We start from the raw sequence: 23,957 nt of genomic DNA on the forward strand, positions 1-23,957 counted from the left end.
AAACTTTATTAACGTTAGCTGTACTTTAGACGCTATGACAAGAAAGAAACTACAGTAATTATTTATTTTGACACAATACACAGACCGGAAAGGCACGATGCGCTTGACTTCGGAGCAGCGGAGAGATAATCGAATATGAGTTTCAACGTATGTAGCAGAAAGTAGTGCGGGCACAGCCACAACCACAGCAGTTAAACAACTGTATGTAACAGTTGCTGGACAGCAGAGGACAACACGGTAATGATAGCAAGACTCCAGGTGTTTGAGAACCATTTCAATCCAGGCTGAGAATTTCCAGAAGTTAGGAAAATTTTCGGGGCCGTCAGAGGTCGACAATGCTGCTAGAGCAGTTCGTCTAAGAGTCCCTGAAAAATCTGTACACCTGGTGGTCAGAAAAGCCGGAAAGGCTTGTAGGATTATTGCAGGGTAGTTTTTGCTGAGAAGTAACCGTTCAGAAAAGAATTCGGTACTTTGTTCCTTTTCCAAGTTAATTAAAACTGAAGTTAGTCCATCAAACCTTTGCGCACGCGAATTCAAGTGGCCGGCCGCGTACAATTAATGTCAGTTGTTTTGATAGCTTACATGAGAGTGTATGAGATTACTCAGCCTTTGGCTCCGGTTCGACCCTTACTACCATCCCATGTCCAATTTTTGTATCGCTCTCTTGTTCGGATATAGGAAACCAAACGAAGAACACGTTTTCCGGCGCCGTCTCTGGCTCGAAACTTGAATCTGCGTTTCGAAAGACCTGACTAACGTCAGTTGCAGTTAATTCGGAAATGACGCAATGTATCTTTTTTTAACAATTATTTCTCAGCACAACCTACCCTCCCACATTCTTATATGCTTATCAATCTGTTTCTGACAACCCCGTATAAGTGTAAAGCATATGGGACCAAGTCAGTTTGTCGAAGTCACAGTCAGAGTCCGTACCAACAAGTAGCAGAAGCAGCAGTACTACAGCCGAACGTCGGAGTCACTATACAGCGACACTCCGATACTGCTGCAGTAAGAACTAAGACAAGACTGTACACATTTGAGGGAAGACAACTCAGATTCCGAGACCTATCCAGCTGTTATATCCTCAGTTTTCTGCCTGTTCCGATTAGTATCCAGCTGTTATATCCTCAGTTTTCTGTCTGTTATTGAAGAACAAGCTCTGTGGAGTTGGTCTATAGTAGTAAGAAGCAGAAATAGTCGATATTTCCTGTGTGTCAGTATACAGGAAGGAATAAAGGGATATCTAGCACTTGTCTCCTAGTGTGAATAAGGTATTCACAGCCTTGAGTCGCAACAAATAATGGTATTTTCTGTGTGTCAGAACATTCAGAGGAAACCTTGCTGTTTTACAAATGTCTCCTAGTATGAATAACGTGTCTAATTGCAAGAGTCACAACTAGAGTTAATTAGGATTTTCTGCATGTCCAGGTATAGACAGGAACGAGCACCGACTGCTATTGTGGTCAGATGATTTAATTGTATATTGTCAGAACGTGTTTCAATTAGAGCACTCGTATCTCATAATAAAAGGTATGACTCAGGAACCATGAGTTACCGGGAGTAACAAAGAGAGTGGTAGGTTGTAGTTGTTGATGTGTTAAGGTATAAAACCACAGTAAGATACTCTTCTGAGTAAGGCTGAACTATTGAGAATTAAACTATTCTTAAATAATATTGTATTCCTACATGTCTGCACCGTTAGCCTCCCTTTCCGAAACCAACTACTTAACCCTACCCATACGAAAATCACCTATGCTAAAGGAGACTTTCTTCCACTCATTCCGTGAAAGATAAATTAGCCGGCCTGAGTTGTCGACGTCCTCATTCTGCACATGACAGAACCTGCGCTGGGACGCGATATCTCGGCCGGTACGGCGTGTTCTGCATTCTAATGGGGGAATAACGACTGCTGGTAAGCCTTCGCGTAGGACCGAATCTCTTTAATTTTGTCTCGATGGCTTTTTTGCAAAACATGTGTAGGAGGAAAGCAAAATATCAACTGACTCTGCTACGAATGTACGCTCTCGGAACCTTCACAGTTGACCATAACATGTTGCAGAATGGCTTTTTTGCAGCGTCTGCCTCTGGAGTTGGTCGAGCTGCTTCGAAATTCCTTCGCACTTACTAAATGAACGTATAACGACACGTGATGCTCTTCTTTGAATCTTCTCTATTCTCTGTATCAATCCTATCCTGTATGGATCCCGTAGCAAAGAGCAATATTCAAGTACTGGTCGAGGAAGTGTTTTGTAAGCTATTTGCTTTGTTGACGCACTATCGTTCCTGAGAAGTCTTCCAGTGAGTGTCAGTCTGACGTCTCCCTTACCCGCGATTAATTTTATGGGGTCGTTCCGCTTCAAACAGATCCGTACGTATACTCCAAGATATTTTGTGGGAATAACTGCTCCGATTAACTCTTTCGCAATATTTTAATCAAACATAAAGGATATTTCCATCTCTGTAATTGCAGTATGCTACATTTCATTATGTTGAAGGTCAATTTGCCAATCCTTGCACCAAGCGTCGATCCTTTACTGGTCCTCCAGCATTTCGTTACAATTTTCCAGCACAGCCACAGCCACTTCCATGTATTCACCAGCATCATCCGCAAAAAGCCTCACGGAACTTCCGACGTTGTCCACTATGTCATTTATGCATACTGTAAGAATATAACCCTTCCCTGGGCAAGTCCGAAGTATATTTTACTTCCTAAGACTTCTCTTCATTCAGAGTGACGTTGTGTTCTGTTTGGAAGCCATTCGTCAATCCAGTCACACACTTGGTGTGATACTCCATGTGTTCGTCTTTTGTTTATTAGGCGCCAATGTGGACACGTATCGAATATCCTTAGGAAGTCGAAGAACTTGTGTCAGTACATGCAAGCTTCGTATTGCAACGTTCCTTAAGCAAGGAGATTAGGTTTTAACGTCCCCTCGACAACGAGGTAATTAGAGAGGGGGAGCACAAGCTCGGATTAGGGAAGGATGGGGAAGGAGGTCGGCTGTGCTCTTTCAGAGGAACCATCCCGGCATTTAGGGAACTCATGGAAAGCCTAATTCAGGATGGCCGCATGCAAGTTAGAATCGACGTCCACCGGAATACGAGTCCAGTGTGCTAAGTTCCTTGTGGAGAAGACTGGTGTGCAAACTTGCATGAGATCTGTTCTGCATTCTCTTGTTATGAACTAAGAGCTGTACTGAAACAATGCACTGCACTGTGCAGCTTAGCGCATTATTTCAGAGAAAAGAAATCATGTATACCTAGGACAATTACGAGTGATAAGATTTAAGATGCTTTGGGCTGTGACAAATTCAGACTCAATTTACCTAGGTCTGAAATTGGTTTCTGTATAGTCCATCTGAATCATAGATTAACTGAAGACGTCGTTTCTTCACTCATTTAACAATTCTTAATATTTTTGTAGACTCCTTCAGTACTTTGTTTGTAAATCCTTCGCTATCCAGTTGTACATAATACAGTGTGTTGATGCAGGGATAAGCCTCTTTTTCGGTCTACTACAAGCTTTGTATTACTTTGAAATAATCAGTAATTTGAATACGAACTTTCTCAGTTTATTAACGTTCGTCACCACTATTAAACTGGTAGATGAAATTTAACGATCCTCTTTAGTATGCATTGTGTTCGTTCACTATGCAAATTACACTGCAGTAGAGATCCGTTCGTGATCATTTCCCTTCAGCAAAGGTGTTTATTCACTACCTGATGCTTGCACTGTCGGCACACATTTATTCAGCTACAAGATTGTGATTAGCGCGTTTGCATGGATCTATCAGTTTTAGAAGCTGAGATTCGTCGGTGTCTTCCTAGCAAACAGCGATGTCTCAGGATTCACTCAGTGTTTATTCTTCTATTTAGTTGCTTCAATCCTTGTGTGGGAGAGTGTTTAGATCACAACTGCGGGACCGGAATGCTCATTACACATGCTTTTCACACCAGATGCGACATTTAAAACTTTCGTAACTCGCATCATGGACGTACTGATAGCAAACTTGATCAGTAAGATACATTTAAAAGTCCACTGATCCCCTTATGAAACCTACCAATACCACCGCATTACTTTGTGTGTGTGGGGTGGGGGGGGGGGGGGGGGAGATGGTGGATGAGGGGGGGAGAGAGAACTTTATACCCACCCTAAAAAGTTATAGGAAACGAAGTTCGTTAATGGTTGTTTCGTTATAATAGCAACAATCTTTTCAAAGAAGTTATGATGTGTAAGTAAGGCCAGAACATTTTGTCCCACTCTTAGCAATATGAATGTATTTTCAGTAACGTGCATTCCCAGTCTACCTTATGTCGTCAAAAGCTGTAAAATTTCCGTTGATTTTTGTTGACTTTTACTGAAAACATTCTTTTTAATGACTCTTTCATGTGTGAGTAAAGTCCTCAATCTGAATATACAGAATACATCATTCATTGTCTACCACTTGGACTTAAATATTTGGATATAAACTTTGAATCTTGTAAAAGAATTCATTAAAAACCAAACATACTTTCTCCAAAGTATAAAATATAAAGTAACTGACTGAAAACAATAGTATCAAAATCTAGGCATAAAGGAACGCTTGTCAGCTTGTTCTAAAATAACGTCAGATAGCGTTCAATAAAATTTTCGATATTAAGTATTGACTGAGTTTAAGAGGATACTTTATTCAGAGCATTTTCCTGTAGACATGGTTTCATGTTCCTGCAATAATAAAACGTGAGGGAACTTACAACATTCGATTTAATTAAGAACAGTCGGCCAGAACTTTTAACTTCAAGGATGAGAGAAACTTATTACTCTTCTGTTCTGGAAGGTGAAAGAGCAAAGATACTCTATAACTTAAGAGTTCATTGCCGTCGACTTTGGAAGTCTGGTAGTTTGTTACATGTAGTTTCAAGATCAGACTTGAGAGAAAATGAGAACGATTCAAAAATCATCGGCCAATGATTTAAAAAGACACGTTTGTATGCTTTGTTCTACTTTGCAGTATACTGAATGTCACAGTTGTCGCGCTATCTACGTAAATGAATGAATGTTCACTCCTTACGGCTATCGGCTGTGAATATTACTCAGTATTCATCAGTCTAAAGAGAATAATTATGGAAATACATGAAAATCACAATGGAAGTTCTGAGAATGTGTATGTGCAAACAAGACTATCACAAAATGCCTGGCATGTACAGATGACCTGGCAATTCTCAGGAACATTAGACAAGAGGTGCAAGAATCACTGGAATACTTACTTACATGAAGTCCTCATGAAGCCAGATCTACGGATATCGTATGAGAAGACGCAATACTTGGAAAGAAGAAACGGCAACACCCAAGCCATGTACACATGACACGGAAAGGTTAACAGAGTGAAAAAATTCAAATATCTAAGGGAATATATACAAATAAAGGGATAAAATAAAGCATCCAACACACAAAGAACAGAAAAATTTCAGAAAACATACAAACTGACATGGACGCACTACAACAAAAATAAAAAGACAGGTTCAACTCAGACACTACAGTACAGTTGTACTACCAGAAGCACTCTACGCATCAGAAACGACCACAACTGGAGCATCGGGCACCACAAACAAGAAGAATACAATGTAAAATACTCAGTAAAATGTTTGGAACAGTGCACAGAAAGGTATATGGGTGAAGTGCAACGAAAGAATTGTATGAATACACAGCCAGGCTCGCAGACATGATTAGAAAACGCCGACTAACATTCAACAGAAACATACGTAGAATGAACGACAACGGACTCTCAAAGAGGATTTTTAATGTAGTAAACAGTTCAATCAAAAAAAAAAAAAACAGTTGGTTTCAAGAAGTAGAAGAAGACCTAAAACAAGGAAGGATCAGTCTTAAAATGGCAAAAGAAAAAGACAGATTCAGTAACAAAATTATGAACACGAAATTTGAAGTAACAGAAACTAAGAAAAAACGGAAAATAGAGACAAAGCAAAGGAAACAGGAAATTGGGAAGGGAAAAAGAAGAATAAAATTGGAGAAAATGGATGATCATGTAACTTTCAAGTTAATCAGTGTTCTAGGAGCATGCATATATTTTAAAATACAGATCCTTTCTGCAGCTTTCACTCGCATTAACTTTCCTACTGCATGCAAGATGTTTACTTTGTCGGTGTTCACTGGGCTGTTCAAACCATAACTATTGTATTGAAAAAATGCTAAAGTGAAAACAAAGGTAGTAGGGTGGACAATCGTTACTCAGAAAAAGTGGGGCACCCTGATAATACAGTGAGAACCGCCTTCATAATTGTTCAGGGAGCAACTCGTACATTACAAGAAGGCTTAGAAGTTGTACCTCAGTTGCCTCATTTCTCAAATCGGTGACACGTCAGCTGGTATGCAAGCCTCTACATCTTTGTCCTAATTTTAAACACATTCCATAAAAAGCGTGATAGTTCTGAATCATTACACCGTGAGTAACATGAGTTGGACGGTGCTCCCCATAAGCAAGCATCCCACCCAAAAGAGGGAGAGAGAAGCTCTTAATCTCCCCTCAGTGACGAGGAGTAGGTACGTCACGGTCGAGCAGCTGGTTTTGCCTGCTTCGATTTGTTGTCCGTGACGTTCAGCCAGTGATCGTCCCCACCGACGAATGACTTTGTCTGAGGAATGCGCTCTGAGCCACCTGATTTAGAAAACACTCTCCAGTGTGTAACATATCACACATGCATACAGTTTTGGTTCCGTGTATAAAGTTTAACATCCAGTGATAGTGGAATAAAGGTTACTTAGCATGACAGTGGTGACAAGTAACAAATTAACTTTGGTGAGGGAAAGTAAACTTTGTGTTCAGATAATGAACTGTGAAGCCTCATACAGTGAAGCAACACTGCACGAATTGTAACGTAATTCTGTTTAACTCCCCGCCCTTTTTCTCGTAAATCTAATATTGACTGTGAACAGTCGACATGTTGCAAATCAACTGCATCAGAAGAAAACTGCTTTTTTCGTCATAACCTAAATTCCACGTAATAAAATTTGTTTCTGATGTAACATAACAGGCACTGTCACCTGGTACACAAAATTCCTTGAAATTATCTGTCTGTTTCTATTTTGGTCTTTTTAAATATATATCGTTATCGGCTTCCATTGTGGCCTTAAGTTGCTTGTGTTTGTTTTCTTATATAGAAAGAAACCCCAGCTTTTCTAACAGGTAATGGACCTCAGAACCACCTTTTAATCACAGTAACATATTCGGTTTTGTTAGGGATGCCTTCCGTGATCTCATCCTACACAGTTTGTTATGAAACACCTTCTTTGACGATCACTTTGGCCTGAGAAACCATATACGTTCTCTACAACCCTCCATCAATCATTTTTGTTCCTGACTTTCATGGTCCATTCTCCTTCCCTCACTTCCATAGCTCCTGTATCTGTGTTGATATCGTCATTCCACTCTGTACGTGGCCTTCCTCGGCTGATTCCGACCCTGACGGATCGTAAGAATTCTACTCGTGACAGTCTTGCTTCTTCCGCCCTAGTTCGGTGTCCTGTCCGTATCAACCATCATTTCTTCATCCTTCGGCCAAAATCAGCTTGCGAGTATAGGCCTACCAGTTCCTGCTCTTTTAAAAATCCTCCATCCCTGTGACTGGATGTCACACTTCATCTACATCTACATTTATACTCCGCAAGCCACCCAACGGTGTGTGGCGGAGGACACTCTACGTGCCACTGTCATTACCTCCCTTTCCTGTTACAACCGTGTATGGTTCGCGGGAAAACGACAGCCGGAAAGCCTCCGTGCGCGCTCGAATCTCTCTAATTTTACATTCGTGATCTCCTCGGGAGGTATAAGTAGGGGGAAGGTAGGGGGAAGCAATATATATTCGATACCTCATCCAGGAACGCACCCTCTCGAAACCTGGACAGCAAGCTACACTGCCATGCAGCGCGCCTCTCTTGAGACAATGAGGGTAAATATTTTGCTTCATATCTTTTTTCTGGAAAATAACAGTTTTTGTTCATCTGTTTTCATTAAGGTAAAAGTTTCAGACTCACATAGAGCAACTGGGAGGGTCACAGTCTGGAACTATCTGATTTTATAAAGTTTCTCGAAAATGCTCTACGGCACAGCACGTTCTAACCCTAAATATGCTCTATGTGTCGCTGAAATTCTTGCCATAATCTCAATTTGCACTCTACTTTGATGGCTAAAAGTGCTGCTCACATGGTCAAATATGTCTGTCCTTTTAAATGTAACTTCATGAAACGTCCCGGGATACCATAATTGGGTCCTTTGCTCGTGACTGTATACTCTGTTTTCTCCTCATTTGTTTCTAACGCTGCTTTCCCTGAGATATTTCTGTAACAACTTGTCATGAACCCTTAGCCACCTTTGCTACCGCTTTTCAGACCATCGTTTACATCTTCTGGTCTATTTGTTGTTTTAACCCAGTCTTAGTCTTTCTAGGTTTAATTTTTGGTGTTCTCTGTCAATATTTTCTATAATTATAGTAAAAATTATTGGATATAATGTGGCTTCATGTTCTGTTTTCAAAATGCTCCGACCTTCCTGTAGTGCTTTTTAGTTGGCAATAGGTTTCCTCTGAACACCTCAGTACTACATGTCTTTACATCTTTGTAAACGGGAACCATTTCAAGAAATTAGTGATAGTGCCCCTGTGTATGCAATCATATTCTTTCTTGAAGGCAAAGAAAGCCATGTGAATATCAACGTTATTTTTCCAACCTTTCTCGGTTAGCTGTAGAGCAGAAAATGCTGAAGTTAGTTGCTCTGTTTCTCCTGAAAACACTTTAATAGCCCTTTACATACCATGGGGTCATTAGGTTTTACTGTGGTGCAGAAGAAGACCATTTTCCTGTCTCGAGCCATTCTCTCATCTTCCGAAGCATTCTTTAACAGTTCCGTAATTGTTTTAATTGGTATTAGTCCTCCATTCTTTATTAGCTCTCCCGCAATATCTTGTACGAAAGCTATATGTTTTTGGTTTTTCATTAATTGCTGTATTTATTCTTCGTCGGAGGGTTTATACACGTGGAAGAGGTTTAATGGAGTCACCACAGTTTAGTAATTCTGAGAAGTACTCTTCCCATCACTGTTATACCTTAGTGTCGCACGTGAGCATCTTCTTCTGTGTCTTTACCAAATGTTTCTTTGTTCTTATACTATTGTTGTACTTTTTGTTTTACTTTTGGGTGTTACATCTGTCTAGTTTTGTGAGAGATACAGTCGTCTCCGTCTTCTTCTGTTAGTTTCTTGTAATATTTTCGTTTCTCCTGTCTTAGTGTGGTTGCTCTTTCCTTCCTTATTTTAATAACTCCTAATACCTCCTACTTTCTAACCACCTCTTTCCAGCTAAACTTCACTCTTCAATTTTTTGAGGCCATACTTGATTGAACCACAACATATCTGACCACTTTAGTTGTAATAGATTTTTAGAGGACATCCTATTTACTTTGTCCCTGATATGATAAGAGCTGAGAATGATACCACAGTCTCTTACGTTTCCCTCGCATTTATATAGATATTCTGCTATTGTTGACTCGTAATTTTCTTTTATTCTCTGTGTCTCTTAATCCGTTTATATCGTAATATGGATTTCACATAGGCAATTGGGCTCCTTAAATTTAATGTTCATCTTACTTACCACCGGAAAGTGATAACTGTTACAGTCAACCCTTCTGTAGATTCGCGCATCTTTGAAGCTGTTTGCGTATCTGTTCTGGATATATATATATATATATATATATATATATATATATATATATATATATGGTCTCTCCGGTTTATGGTTGGCCCACCTGGCGCCATCCGTGGTCGTTTATGTATTTCTTTATTCTAAAACCATGTTATAACACAAACATTGCTCAACTTAATCTTGACACGGATTTAGAAAAGCCTTTACAAGCTATTGATGTATTTCAGTTGAAGCAGGGGGGTGAAAATATCTAAATTCTGACAATTAGTTTAGCTTAAGGGATGTTTTAAATGCTATTAACCGCTGAAAACATGGATAAGGATGTATCAGTAACTTTCATAAATCTTTCCCTAGCCAAAATCCAGTTTCAATTTCGTAATCCAGTACCTACACGGAATCGTTTGATATACGTCACAACACAATTTTCTTCGATTTTCATTTTAGTATTTCCTTAGAGACTCTTGTTTTTGTGTGTTTTTAGCCCCCGTAGCCTTTTAAACCGGTTCAGTAGCGTGCTGGCTTGGACGGACAGGATAAAAGAGTGGAAGCAGTTGACTGCGTTCAGGTTAATATTTATTAATAACTTGAGTCAATATAAATAAAAAAGGGCAATTTTACTGTAAACGTGTGCTTATAACTGAAATATGTTTTAAACGCTCTGGACCAATAAAAATATGCAGCATTTAGTATCAGAAGTAATTAAGTACAGTATTAGCAAAGCGACCAGTGAAGTGCTTCCAATGAAATATTTACAAAAGCCCTTTCAAACCGAATTCGTTAAAATGACAACCACTAGTTTGCTTTAAAATCCTATAAAATTTAAATAAAACCTTATTTTAGATAAACGCGCGGTCACTTTAACAATTTACAAACAGATCGATGCCGAATATGAACAAACGTAACTCACGTGGCATAGTCCGTTGGACTCAAAGTGCACGTTGTTTCGTTACATATACTTCGGCGTTTTTACGTCAGTCCTCTCCAACTCATACAAATACAATGAAATATCAGGGACTCCAACTCAGTATGAGAAACAGGAAATCATGGCATCGTAGTGGTCCGCAGCTCGTAATAGTGCGGTAGCGTTCTCGATTCCCACGTCCGGGTTACCGGGTTCGATTCCCGGCGGGGTCAGGGATTTTTCTCTGCCTCGTGATGACTGGGTGTTGTGTGCTGTCCTTAGGTTGGTTAGGTTTAAGTAGTTCTAAGTTCTAGGGGACTGATGACCATAGATGTTAAGTCCCATAGTGCTCAGAGCCATTTTTTTGAGCGTCGTAGTGCAGCCAGGAACTGTATCCCTATTGTCTACAAGTCGAAGAAGCCGGCTCATACAAAACGGCTCTGTACAGAACAACATTAAAATGCAGTGAAGAGTCAGATTCACAGAAACAATATAAAGTAATACGTAAACTGCTTATTAACGATGTATACTAATACGAAGTTAGTCCCTATATAGAAACACACGAACACAGTATATTGCCAAATCCGGGAACAAGTTTAAAGAGTCAGCAAAATGCTTCTGGGTACGTGACCGCATTGCCAACGTGCGAAATTCTTCGAAGTTTCAGCCAGTGTTACAAATAGCATTCCTCAGAGTATTTTTGCTAGCTGCTGAATTAGAAAAGTTTTATTTGTTATAAGCTTCTGGAATATGCTGTTATAGTACTGTACGGTATTCAGGATGAAAAGGAGGGCCTTTGGACGTCTTTTATTCATGTTTGTACAATTCTTTTCATTGGTGTAAGTAGAAGTTTTTGGTTGGTATTTGCTTAATTGCTTGCCACCGACGGAAATATGCGAATGAGAAACGGACTGCCTCTGTGACGTAGCGCTGTTTACTTCCTGCCTTCTGCCGGCTGAGGCGTGCCGGTACTCTGTGTACCTGCGGCCGCTGTGGTCGTTCACTCGCCTGTGGGCGTTGCTTTGCGAGAGCTGACTTTCCATAGCGTTGTTACTGCAGGCAGCGCAGACGTCTGAAGTCTGTACTCGTCCCCTCTGCTCACCCTGATGGGTCGCTTGGCTATTTCTATGGCCTCACTAATTTACATTCACCAGTCGCAATCAACTCTGCAAACAACAATTGAGAACTTCTATTTCTAAAATCGAAAGAATTCGTTGCAAACAACAATAAATGACGTCTACCACCATTCCTCCTCATCCTAAATGTCCTATCAGATTACGATAACAGGCTCTTCCACCAGTATATAAGAGTCAAAGTTGACTTTTTTTCCGTCATCAAAGGTCACATTTGCAGCAGTGGCCGAAACGTCGGAGAATTTTACACATTGAATATGGGTCCACATAAGCAGAAGAATTTTATTGACTGCGACAGAGGCCGCGGAAGCCTATACTTACAGTTTAAATGGACTGTACCGGTGTAAAATCTGAAGGTGTTGGCTACAAAATGGCGATGTAGACACCCCAAAACAGCACCTGATTTATCTGAAACATGCACGCACCACGGGCACAATTCATTCTGTCCATCCCACTTGGACATACACGCTATAATCACAGCCGACATCCCAGGCTGCACCGACTTGAGAAACCACAATACAGCAGAGTCGTGGTCGCTCAGTGTGTGCGGCCGGCCCCGTAAACGAACCGAATTCACAACTTGCAGCAAGGCTGCTCCAGAACGAGCGAATAACCGCCTTTCCTCGTGGCTGCGTAGACCGTCTGACTGATCACTTCCGTGTTTCCACTGCGGCCATATAAACACTTCCTCCGCCCCTAGAGAGAGCAGACCGCGAGGAACCAGGAAGTACGGCCAACCTCTGACTTACTTCTGATAATGCCACCCTAGGAAATAGTACGGCATGTGACACAGTATAGCCTAAACACAATTGCTATTAGAAATGGCAATTTCTGGTAGACGCCCAAGGGCTTGGGTTGTCTTGGGGAAGGAGACCAGACAGCGAGGTCATCGGTCTCATCGTATTAAGGAAGGACGGGGAAGGAAGTCGGCCGTGCCCTTTGAAAGGAACCATCCCGGCATTTGCCTGGAGCGATTTAGGGAAATCACGGAAAACCTAAATCAGGATATCCGGATGCGGGATTGAACCGTCGTGCTCCCGAATGCGAGTCCAGTGTTTAACCACTGCGCCACCTCGCTCGGTACAGACTCCCAAGTTTATTTGGATGCACTGAACTGCCTACATAATTAGGCATCAACATAACTTAAATGTACATGATATTTAACATGATTAACAAGCCATGTATAAATTGTAATCTAGGGATTGTTTGATGCCAAAGGAATCACTCACTGGTCACTAGAATAAAATCATCATCCTGAGCCGAAGGGAGACAATTCGCAGTAGTATTTTGGCACTCTTATGAGTGGATGGTTTAGTAGAGGATAGACGCTTCCAAGAAGGCGTTCAACTTTTTTCCCCTCGGATGAAGGTGGTACCACTGACTCACTGTGGCAACAAGATATATCAGTACATAGATCTCATGTTGATGTTATACGCCCAAATTATGCAAAACTTTCATTTGCCATTCATAAACGTAATTTTTAAACAGAAACATAAAACTGGATCCGTCGACCTGCAACCCAGAACAATCATCGACACCAGATAAGTATACCCTGAGGGGATGTGAATTTGAAATTTAACTTTATTAGTGGAGGACTGAGTTAATGCCACATAAAATAAACTACAAGTAGATATCCACTGCATGGTGTTATATGGAAATATGTAGAATGTATTTTATCTTTATAGTACCACAGGGGGCAATACGACCCCATAAGGCCATTGCAAATATATATTCTCGTGTTTACAAGACCACTGCTTTCGAGACATATGACCTTTTCCTTCTGCATCAGTATTGTGTCCAACAATGTTTTGTTCGTTTTTGTAGGTACAACACGATAAAATATAGTCATTACTTTTGCACTGAGAACAACTGGTCTCAGCATGACCCCAGTTTGAAATGTTTTTTGTTTCTTAAATTTAACATTTAAGGAAATAAAATGATAATGAAATAAAATGAACAGCTATTACACAAAACACCTGGTACAATCAAAATATCATTTCCCGCTCATTTTTATACTCTTTGTTAGGGCTTCTTGCCTCAGCCATTGTAATAATTTTTCCTTGTACCACTGGAGTCAATGTGACCCCATAAGCACATTGCAAATGTGTGTTTCCCTTGTTCTCAAAGCTATTTTCGGAATATATGAGCTTCTCACTCCGAGGCAATTGTATCCAATAATGTGTTGTTCAATTTCATATTTACAACATATTAAAATTTATTTATGGTTTTTTGCATTGACTATCACTAGGGTCAGTAATAAAGTTATATAATTGCTTTTCGGTTCTTGAAAGTGGCATTTATAAAAACAGATCGATGACTGTCAAACGGCTGCAATGGATGATTCCCAGTAAGTTCTTTAAGATACTGCCAATATATGCTGTCTGGAAACGACCTCGCCGGAGTGGAAACACCGGTTCCCGTCAGATCACCGAAGTTAAGTGCTACCGAGCGTGGCTGGCACTTCGATGGGTGACCATCCGGGCCGCCATGCGATGTTGCCATTTTTCGGAGTGCACTCAGCCTCGTGATTCCAATTGAGGAACTACTCGACCAAATAGTAGCGGCTCCGGTCAAAGAAAACCGTCATAACAACCGGGAGAGCGGTGTGCTGACCCCACGCCCCTCCTATCCGCATCCTCATCTGAGGACGATACGGCGGTCGGGTGGTCCCGGTGGGCCACTTGTAGCCTCAAGACGGAGTGCTAATATATGCTGTCTACATCATTTGGAGACTTCATCATACCAATGGAATTCAGTCGAAAGAAGTATCCTGGTAGTAAGAGGGTTAATATGGATAGCACAGAACCAGTTTGAGGCTGCTGACGAAGGCTGTAAAATGTAGACAGAGTTTAAACATATTCCATGTTATAGGCACCCAAACTGCATCTGGTGGGGTACCTTACGAACGTACATGATATACACCGATGACCCAAAATGTTTTGACCTCCTGCTTAATAGCTTGTTTGTCCGACTTAGGGACGAAAAACATCACTGTTTCTGCATATCAGGGATCCGAATTTTTGTTGGTAGATTTGTGGAGGGTTGTGGCATTAGATGTCTACGGAAAGGTAATGTAATTCGCGTAAATAACGGGCCGCTGATTCCGTATTTCTAGATTTCCGGAAAGCTTTTGACACCGTTCCTCACAAGCGACTTCTAATCAAGCAGCGAGCCTATGGGGTATCGTCTCAGTTGTGCGACTGGATTTGTGATTTCCTGTCAGGAATGTCGCAGTTCGTAGTAATAGACGGCAAATTAGCGAGTAAAATTGAAGTGATATCAGGTGTTCCCCATGGAAGCGTCCTGGGACCTCTACCTGTTCCTGATCTATATAAATGACCTGCGTAACAATCTGAGCAGTTCTCTTAGGTTGTTCGCAGATGATGCTGTAATTTACCGTCTAGTAAGGTCATCCGAAGACCAGTATCAATTTGCAAAGCGATTTAGAAACGATTGCTGTATGGTGTGGCAGGTGGCAGTTGACGCTAAATAACGTAAAGTGTGAGGTGATCCACAAGAGTTCCAAAAGAAATCCGTTGGAATTCGATTACTCGATAAATAGTACAATTCTCAAGGCTGTCAATTCAACTACGTACCTGGGTGTTAAAATCACGAACAACTTCAGTTGGAAAAACCACATAGATAATATTGTGGGGAAGGCGAGCCAAAGGTTGCGGTTCATTGGCAGGACACTTAGAAGATGCAACAAGTCCACTAAAGAGACAACTTACACTACACTCGTTCGTCCACTGTTAGAATATTGCTGCGCTGTGTGCGATCCTTACCAGGTGGGATTGACAGAGGACATCGAAAGGGTGCAAAAAAGGGCAGCTCGTTTTGTATTATCACGTAATAGGGGAGAGAGTGTAGCAGATATGATACACAAGTTGGGATAGAAGTCATTAAAGCAAAGACGTTTTTCGTCGCGGCGAGATCTATTTACGAAATTTCAGTCACCAACATTCTCTTCCGAATGCGAAATTATTTTGTTGAGCCCAACCTACATAGGTGGGAATGATCATCAAATTAAAATAAGAGAAATCAGAGCTCGAACAGAGAGGTTTAGGGGTTTCTTTTTTCCCGCTCGTTGTTCGGAACTGGAATGGTAGAGAGATAGTATGATTGTGGTTCGATGAACCCTCTGCCAAGCACTTAAATGTGAATTGCAGAGTAATCACGTAGATGTAAATGTAGCGTACGCGGTGATGGCTCCCGATAGCGACCCAGATGGATTCCATAGGATTTACATCAGAGAAATTTGGTCACCTAGACATCAATTCAAGTTCACTAGAATGCCCCTCAAAGCATTGTAGCACGGTTCTGGCTACGAAGCATGGACAATTGTACTGATGAAAGATGACATCCCCATCGGGGAATACAACAAGCATGAAGGTCTGGCTCTGAGCACTAAACTTCTGAGGTCATCAGTCCCCTAGAACTTAGAGCTACTTAAACCTAACTAAACTAAGGACATCACACACATCAATACCCGAGGCAGTATTCGAACTTGCGACCGTAGCGGCCGCGCGGTTCCAGACTAGAGCGCCTAGAACCGCTCGGCCACTCCGTCCGGCAAGAATGAAGGGATGCAGGTGGTTCGCAGCTGTCAGCGTGTCTTCGATTACTGCCACACGTCCGATGAAAACTCAGGAGAATGACTACTAAAGCATATTACTGTTCCCACCAGCCTGCGTCCGTGGCACGCTATACGGTTCGAGTCACCGTTCACCTCGATGACGGAGTTAGTGGAGACGACTATCAACCTAGGGTAGCGAAAATGTGATTCACTAGTGAGGTGATACGTTTCCATTGACCGATAGTCGAATCCTGATGGCCCCGTATCCACTGCAATCGTAAATGACGATGTCGTCGGGTCAACATTGAACATGTAGGAGTAGCCTATGCAGAGCTCTGTGCTCATCTATGTGAGATGAACACTGTGCTGTGAAACATTTTTTGTACGCCAACATAGTGCTCATTCGGCAGAGATTGCATAGATCACTGTCTAGCCTACTTCAGAGAGCAGAAAAACGTCCTAACCTGCATCCTGTGAATAGACGCAGATGTCCAACCGAGTGGTAGTTTCGCATTCCCTCTACCTCTTTCCGTAGATGCTCACGACAGTAGCTCGTGAACATTCGACCGGCTTCGCTCGTTTGCAGGCTCTGCGTAATAATAATCTGCCCTTTCTCAGAGTCGCTTATCTGAATCGATTTCCCAATTTGCAGTGCGTATCTTCACTAGGATGATTCCCCGTCCGTATCTTCTACACAAACATACTTCTATTACCGCGTCACGTATCTGCAACACCACCAGGCGGTATCCAACGTCGAGGTGGGCCCTGATTATAATGCCTTGGCTCATCGGCTTATGTGCAATGATCTACCCTTATGTAGCACCTTACGGTAGATGACTTGAAAGACATACAGGAGGAAAGGGAAAGGAAAATAAAAGTGTGGAAACTAAAGGATGGCATGGTTGAAGAAAAGTTTAAGGACTTACTTAAGCGCAAAACCCTAACACCGAGTATGACAATGTGGAAGACGAATCGGGTAAGTCCAAAGAAGCGTTTGTAAGCTCTGTTGAGTGAGACCTGTGGCACAGTGTCCGGAAGGGTAAAGGAAGAGGAGACACCATGGTGGAATGAGAGGATGGAGGAGGCAGTAAAAGAAAAGAAGAAAGCTTGGCACGAATGGAACAGAAACCTAACAGCTAAAAGTAAAAGAAAATACCAGGATAGTATAAATAAGTGTAAGAAAATGGTAGCAGATGAAAGGAGGAAAAGATGGGAGAAACTCACCAGAGAGTTGGAAAAAGATGTTCCTTGTGGTAAGACGATGATACATGGAATTACAAATTGTGTGATGAAGGAAAAAATCATACACAAAGCTAGTGACAGGAAAAAGCGGAGAGCTATTAATGCAACCGGAGAAGATAAGGAAAAGGTGAAAAAAATAACAGCATAATTCCACAGTCTCATTCCTAAAGCTTAGGTTTACATGCCATGTTTTCCGTTGTAGCTGCTCAATGAAAGGGTAAGTAAATATTTCGATACCAAACACAAATATTGCTTTGTATGTGTAAATCAGAGAGGCACGATTTTCCTCCATCCTTTTGTCATCACTGATACCATCTACTTCTATGTAGATACTCCACAAGCCACTTTACGGCGCGTGGCAGAGGGTACCCTATACCACTACTACACATTTCCTCTCCGTTTTCACTCTCAGGAAGACAAAGCGAAAAAGATTGTCCTTATGTTTCCGTATGAGCCCTGACTTCTCGTATCTTACCCTGTGTGGTCCTTATACGGTATGTACGTCGGTAGCATGACAATCGTTCGCCAGTCAGCCTCAAATTCCCGTTCTATAAATTTTCTCACTAGTTTTCCTCTTGAAGGGATTTCCCTTTCAGTTCCGAAGCATCTCCGTAACACTTACGTGTTTCTCGAACCTATCGGTAACAAATCCAGCTAGGATGTCTTTCTTCAACACGACCTGGTACGGATATCAAACTCTCCAGCAGAACTCAAGGACAGGTCGCACTAGCGTCCTACATGTGGTTCCCTTTACAGATAGCCTACACTTTTCTAAAATTCTCCCAATAAACCGAAGTCGACCATTCGCCCTCGTTACCAAAGTCCTCTCTTGTTAGATCCATTTCATACCGTTCCGCAGCGTTAAGTCCAGATATTCAAACGACATGGCTGTATCAAGCAAGGCACTACAAATGATGTAACTGAACATTATGGGTTCTTTTTTCCTGATCATTCTCATTAACGTACGTTTTCTCTGATTTTAGACTAGCTACCATACATCACACCAACTAGAAATTTTATTTAAGTCGTGTTGTGTCCTCCTACAGTCATTTAACATTGACATCTTACTACACACCATAGCAACATCAGCAAACACCTTGTTCCACCCTATCAAATGTTCAAATGTGTGTGAAGTCTTATGGGGCTTAACTGCTCAGGTCATCAGTCCCTAAGCTTACACACTACTTAACTTAAATTATCCTAAGGACGAACACACAAACCCATGCCCGAGGGAGGACTCGAACCTAAGCCGGGACCAGCCACACAGTCCATGATTCCCGCCCTATCCGCCAAATCATTTATATGTATATAGAAATGAAAAATGGTCCTGTCACACTTCCCTAGGGGCTCCTGAAGATACCCTTATCTCTGATGAATACCCCACCCCCCTCCCGTCTCGGACAACGTACTAGGTTCTACAACTTGAAATAATTTTTCGAGTCACTCACGTATCTGTGAACTTATTGGATGTGCTCGTACCTTCGTTAACAGCCTGCTGTGGGGCACATTGTCAAATGGTTTCCTTAAGTCTAGAAATATGGAATCTGGCTATTGACTTTCATCCATAGTTCGCAGTATATGAGCTGAGAACTCAGCACGCTGAGTTTCGCACGAGCGATGTTTTTCAGTACCATACTGATTCGTGGACATAAGCCTTTTGGTCTGTAGAAAATTTATTGTACTCAAAAAGAGAATATGCGCAATGTTTTGCGGAAAATTGAAGTTAGATAAATTGGTCTGTAATGTTGCGGGTCCGTTCTTTTACACTTCTTATACGTAAGTCATCTGCGCTTTTCTCCACTCTCTTGGGACGTTACGGTGGGCTAGGGATTCGCGACAAATGCGAAGCTGATCCAGATCACTTGCTTTTCTTTCAAATCTTCCAGTTGTTTCTTTACCCCGAGGGCGCTTACTACTATGTAGTCCATACGGGACTATGTCCGCTGGTCGAATAAGGGTATGTTCTTATGATTTCCCTGAATGACTTATTCCTTGAAAGAAAAATGTAAAAATTCGGTTTTCGTTGTGCCATCTTCAGATACCACACCAGATTTGTCAAAAAGGTACTGGATGGAAGCCTTACACCCTCTCAGCGATGTTACGTAAGACCACAGTTCTCTCGGTTTTTCACCTAAATCTTTTCCTAAGGTATGGCGGTGATAGTCGTTGTGCGCTTCGCGCATGGATCTTTTCACAGAGGTAAGAATCTTCACTAAACATTGCTCGTCCTCATTTGCCCGTTGCCTTTCCAACCGACAGTGCTGCAGTCTTTGCTTCCTCAATATTTTCCGAATTTTCATAGTACACCATGGTGGGTCTTTTCCATCCGTAATCCACTTACTAGGCACCTAAGTCTGAAGACCATCATCTACATTCTGCTTAAAATTTGCTCATAACTCTTCTACGTCCATCTTTCTGGAACTAAGTGATGTCAGTTCACAATCTAAGTGACATTCTGACAACTGCTTTTCTGCTCATCTAACCTTCGTAACTGATGTATTAACTTTTGTACCCATAGTTTCTATAATGACACCATTATCGCTAATCCCCGTTTCTATACTGCAAACTACACCTTTGTCTACAATCTACTATCAAAACACTGTGCAAACCTTTATCAATAAAAATATCAAAATTGGTCTTCATCTTGTAACTGAAATTGGAAGGAGATCACCTTGGGGTTGTGTCGATTTGCGCGCTAACGACGCACGTTTCTGTGCAGGCTTGCACGCTTCAAGAAGGTCGAACCTTTGCAGTCTAAATTGCTAGTAATGCAAAATCATTTGTTGCATCGCATTCAGTACAAACACTGTCCACAGTCAACAAACATATCTGCAAGCCAAAGAGGGTTCAGCTTCTAATTACCAGCACATTCGGTAAACGAATCGACAAAATAGACCATTCTCAGTAGAAATTACGAAGTATTATCGTTACTTTTACTAACTCAGGTTTACTTATTTGATTCCTACGGTAGCCATCGTCACTGATCTCGACTTACGAATAATCAAAATTTGGAAAAATGCTACATAAGAAAAATTTTCTCTAATGCAACCCCCTTAATTTTATCGCGGACACGTTACATGATGACTGACGATTGCAGTGCATTCATTTCTACGCTGCATAAAATTTATCACATCATCGGATCACCATCTTCACTTCAATCCTTACAGTTTTTTTGTTTTGCATTTTACGCCACTCATGGCTTCCTCAATCCTTGTCCTTCTTTACTTCTTCCTCCAACTGGATTGAACCTTCTTATCCGGAGAGGAATTCTTTCTCCACCCATTCTTTCGAGATTTTCGTTACAGTTTCCACTACTTTCTTGTTTTTTTACTAAGATCTCCACTAATTTTCGAATTTCGAAATCTGTCGGCTCTAGTTCATCCCCTTACCGCTCATAGAAATCTGTTGCTTGTAAGCGGCTTCATGACATTTACTAATAACAAACGATTCACTTTCTTGAAGAAGCATTTTAAATGCAATTTCTTTACTAAATTTCATTCTTGCTCGTTTCCTCGTTTTCTTTTTTAGATATCTGTCCACTGCTCCGCATGTATTCCCACACTTTTTTAATTTGCTCATTGTCTTCGTCATACCCTTACTTCTTAAAGTGGTTGACACATTCTAAAGTTCTATCATTAATTATAATTTTGTCTGTACAGGCTGTTCTCTTTTAAACGTACTGATTTTGATTGAAATTTAGCATATTCTGACAAATACATGTGTTTTCTGTTGTGCAACGAGACACGGCGCCTGGACTGCAGCAAGTAATCCCTCCGCCATTTCCACTGGAGGTTAATACACCAACTTCTTTATGTAAACGCATAGGAAAAAAGCCCATAGAATTGAGATTGGGACTGCGATATTGGGCAAGGCTTCACATCGCTGTACAACACGAAGTAGTCTCTGCTACACACCAAAACTGGCGTGCAGGCTCTAGATGCGTACGTAGTTAGTGGACTGAACACGAGAGTCAACGTTTCGCTTTGTCTTTATTAGTCCGGAATTGGCGACATGGCAGCTGGAACGTTACCGAAACTGCGTTGTCCTATCACTGTCCGTTTTTGCCGCTACAGAGCTCCGAGTAGTTCTATTATTACCGTACCTCGCCGTAAATTATTCACCTATGGAACACTACGTCACCACGGGTAATCCATCACTTAACAGTGCGTGTAACGCCTAATGCACGTCGGCATTCGTTATTGTCCGAATATGAAACATGTAAACATCTGTCCCCACGGATGTGAACTTCCACGTCATGCCATTACTGTAACTGTCAAACTTGCGTGCCTCTCATCGTTGTATCTGCTAAAAGAGTTTTCGAAAAAGTATACCTTTCGTGCAAAAGGAGTTACCTGGAAAATACTGATCATCAGTAAAAAGTTAAAAACGTAATGAAGATTCGATACAAATCTTTCAGTGAAACACACTTAGTCCGTCATATTACGATTAGGAACTGACAGCACTGCATGATGCACGGACATGGAAAACAGCAGCTTTCCGATCTAAGACCTGTGCTGTTCTTTGAATCGTAAGGATTTCGAACAATCTGTGATAACTATGAAACATCCTGACAGATTAAAACTGGGTGCCGGACCAAGACCCGAACTCGTGACCTTTGCCTTTCGGCAAGGAAGGTAGGAGACGAGGTACTGGCAGAATTGAAGCTGTGAGGACGGTTCGTGAGTCATGCTTGGGTAGCTCAGTTGGTAGAGTTCGAGTCTCGGTCCGGCACACAGTTTTAATCTGTCTGGAAGTTTCATATCAGCGCACACAGCGCTGCAGAGTGAAAATCTCATTCTGGCGGTGATAACTATCATCAACTAGTGCATGGCCGGGCAAAAAACCCTAGAAACAAGTACAAAATGCTAGGACTACAGCAGACCTATCTGCATTAGTACTTATAAACGATGATAGTTTCCCAATCACGACAAGAAGTAACCTAAAATACTCTCAAACGATAAATGACCCGACATTCAGTACGAAAACTGCTTTCGCCGCAGTGTGTGTGTAATAAGTCTACACTCACTAGTATGCATATACGACTAAAGTCCGAGTGCCGACATTAGCCGGCCGCGGTGGCCGTGCGGTTCTACGCGCAGCAGTCCGGAACCGCGCTGCTGCTGCGGTCGCAGGTTCGAATCCTGCCTCGGGCATGGGTGCGTGTGGTGTCCTTTGGTTAGTTAGGTTTAAGTAGTTCTAAGTTCTATGGGTCTGATTACCACAGATGTTAAGTCCCATAGTGCTCAGAGCCATTTGAACCATTTTTTCTTTTGTAGACAGCAACGGTGAAGTTTCTTCCGATTTACATAAGTTACATTAGCCCCCTTGTATAATAAATTTTGAAAAATCGGGACTTCACTCTTCGATGCTCACGTATTAATATCATGACTCTTAAACTAAACAAATGTATTATAGTTATGAATGTGAACATTCCTATTACTTTCTCCACCAAAAAATTGAGTCTTTCTAGCTCTGCCTCTTTACCCCGGCCCATTAGCATTCTCCTTCGAAACGTACCCTAAAACAAACACACTTTCCGCATAATAAGGGAAATCTTAAGTAGTAGTTATTTAATATGAAGAAACTAAAAATCAGTAACTTGTTTTAAATTTTCTGGTAATGGCAGGAAATGACCACTCAGTTACTCTTACAGAAAATTAAGCGAAATAACGACGCCAATATACGTTATATTGATATTTACTGCTGACAACATCATCGGCCTAGTAGCTGTCGCATTGGAGTTGCCCGGTAAGCTTCTTTTACTGCATGTTTCACTTCAGTTGCACCATGTAAACACGGGAGCCCAAAGAATGTGATTTCACAAACCGTTACTTTCGTCTGTCATTTCTGCCATCACACATGGCCGGTGAGCAGGGAAGAGGTTGGTAGTCCTTAAGTTTTCAGTGTTCAGGTATTGGAGAATTTAATGTATGATAGCAAATGTAACATCGGTGTTATGAATGTGAAACCTTCTACTTCCTTTTACCACACCTTGGCGTCCTTGTACAGTTAACATTAGAAATCGGTACTTTAATTTTCGTGTTCACATATTAATATTATGACACAGAACTGAAGCACGCTTAGTGAGATTCATGTCTGTGGAAAACCTTGTTTCATCCCACATATTGCCGGCCGGAGTGGCCGAGCGGTTAAAGGCGCTACAGTCTGGAACCGCACGACCGCTACGGTCGCAGGTTCGAATCCTGCCTCGGGCATGGATGTGTGTGATGTCCTTAGGTTAGTTAGGTTTAAGTAGTTATAAGTTCTAGGGGACTTATAACCACAGCAGTTGAGTCCCATAGTGCTCAGAGCCATTTGATCCATCCCACATATTGTTTTCTGCTGGCATTTGTTAAAAACATCTAAAGGGTTAGTGAAAACCCGTATGCTACATGTTAAGGAAGCATGTGAA

The sequence above is a fragment of the Schistocerca serialis genome, chromosome 9 (genome assembly GCF_023864345.2).
Source record: "Schistocerca serialis cubense isolate TAMUIC-IGC-003099 chromosome 9, iqSchSeri2.2, whole genome shotgun sequence".
In the NCBI taxonomy this organism is placed as follows: Eukaryota; Metazoa; Arthropoda; class Insecta; order Orthoptera; family Acrididae; genus Schistocerca; species Schistocerca serialis.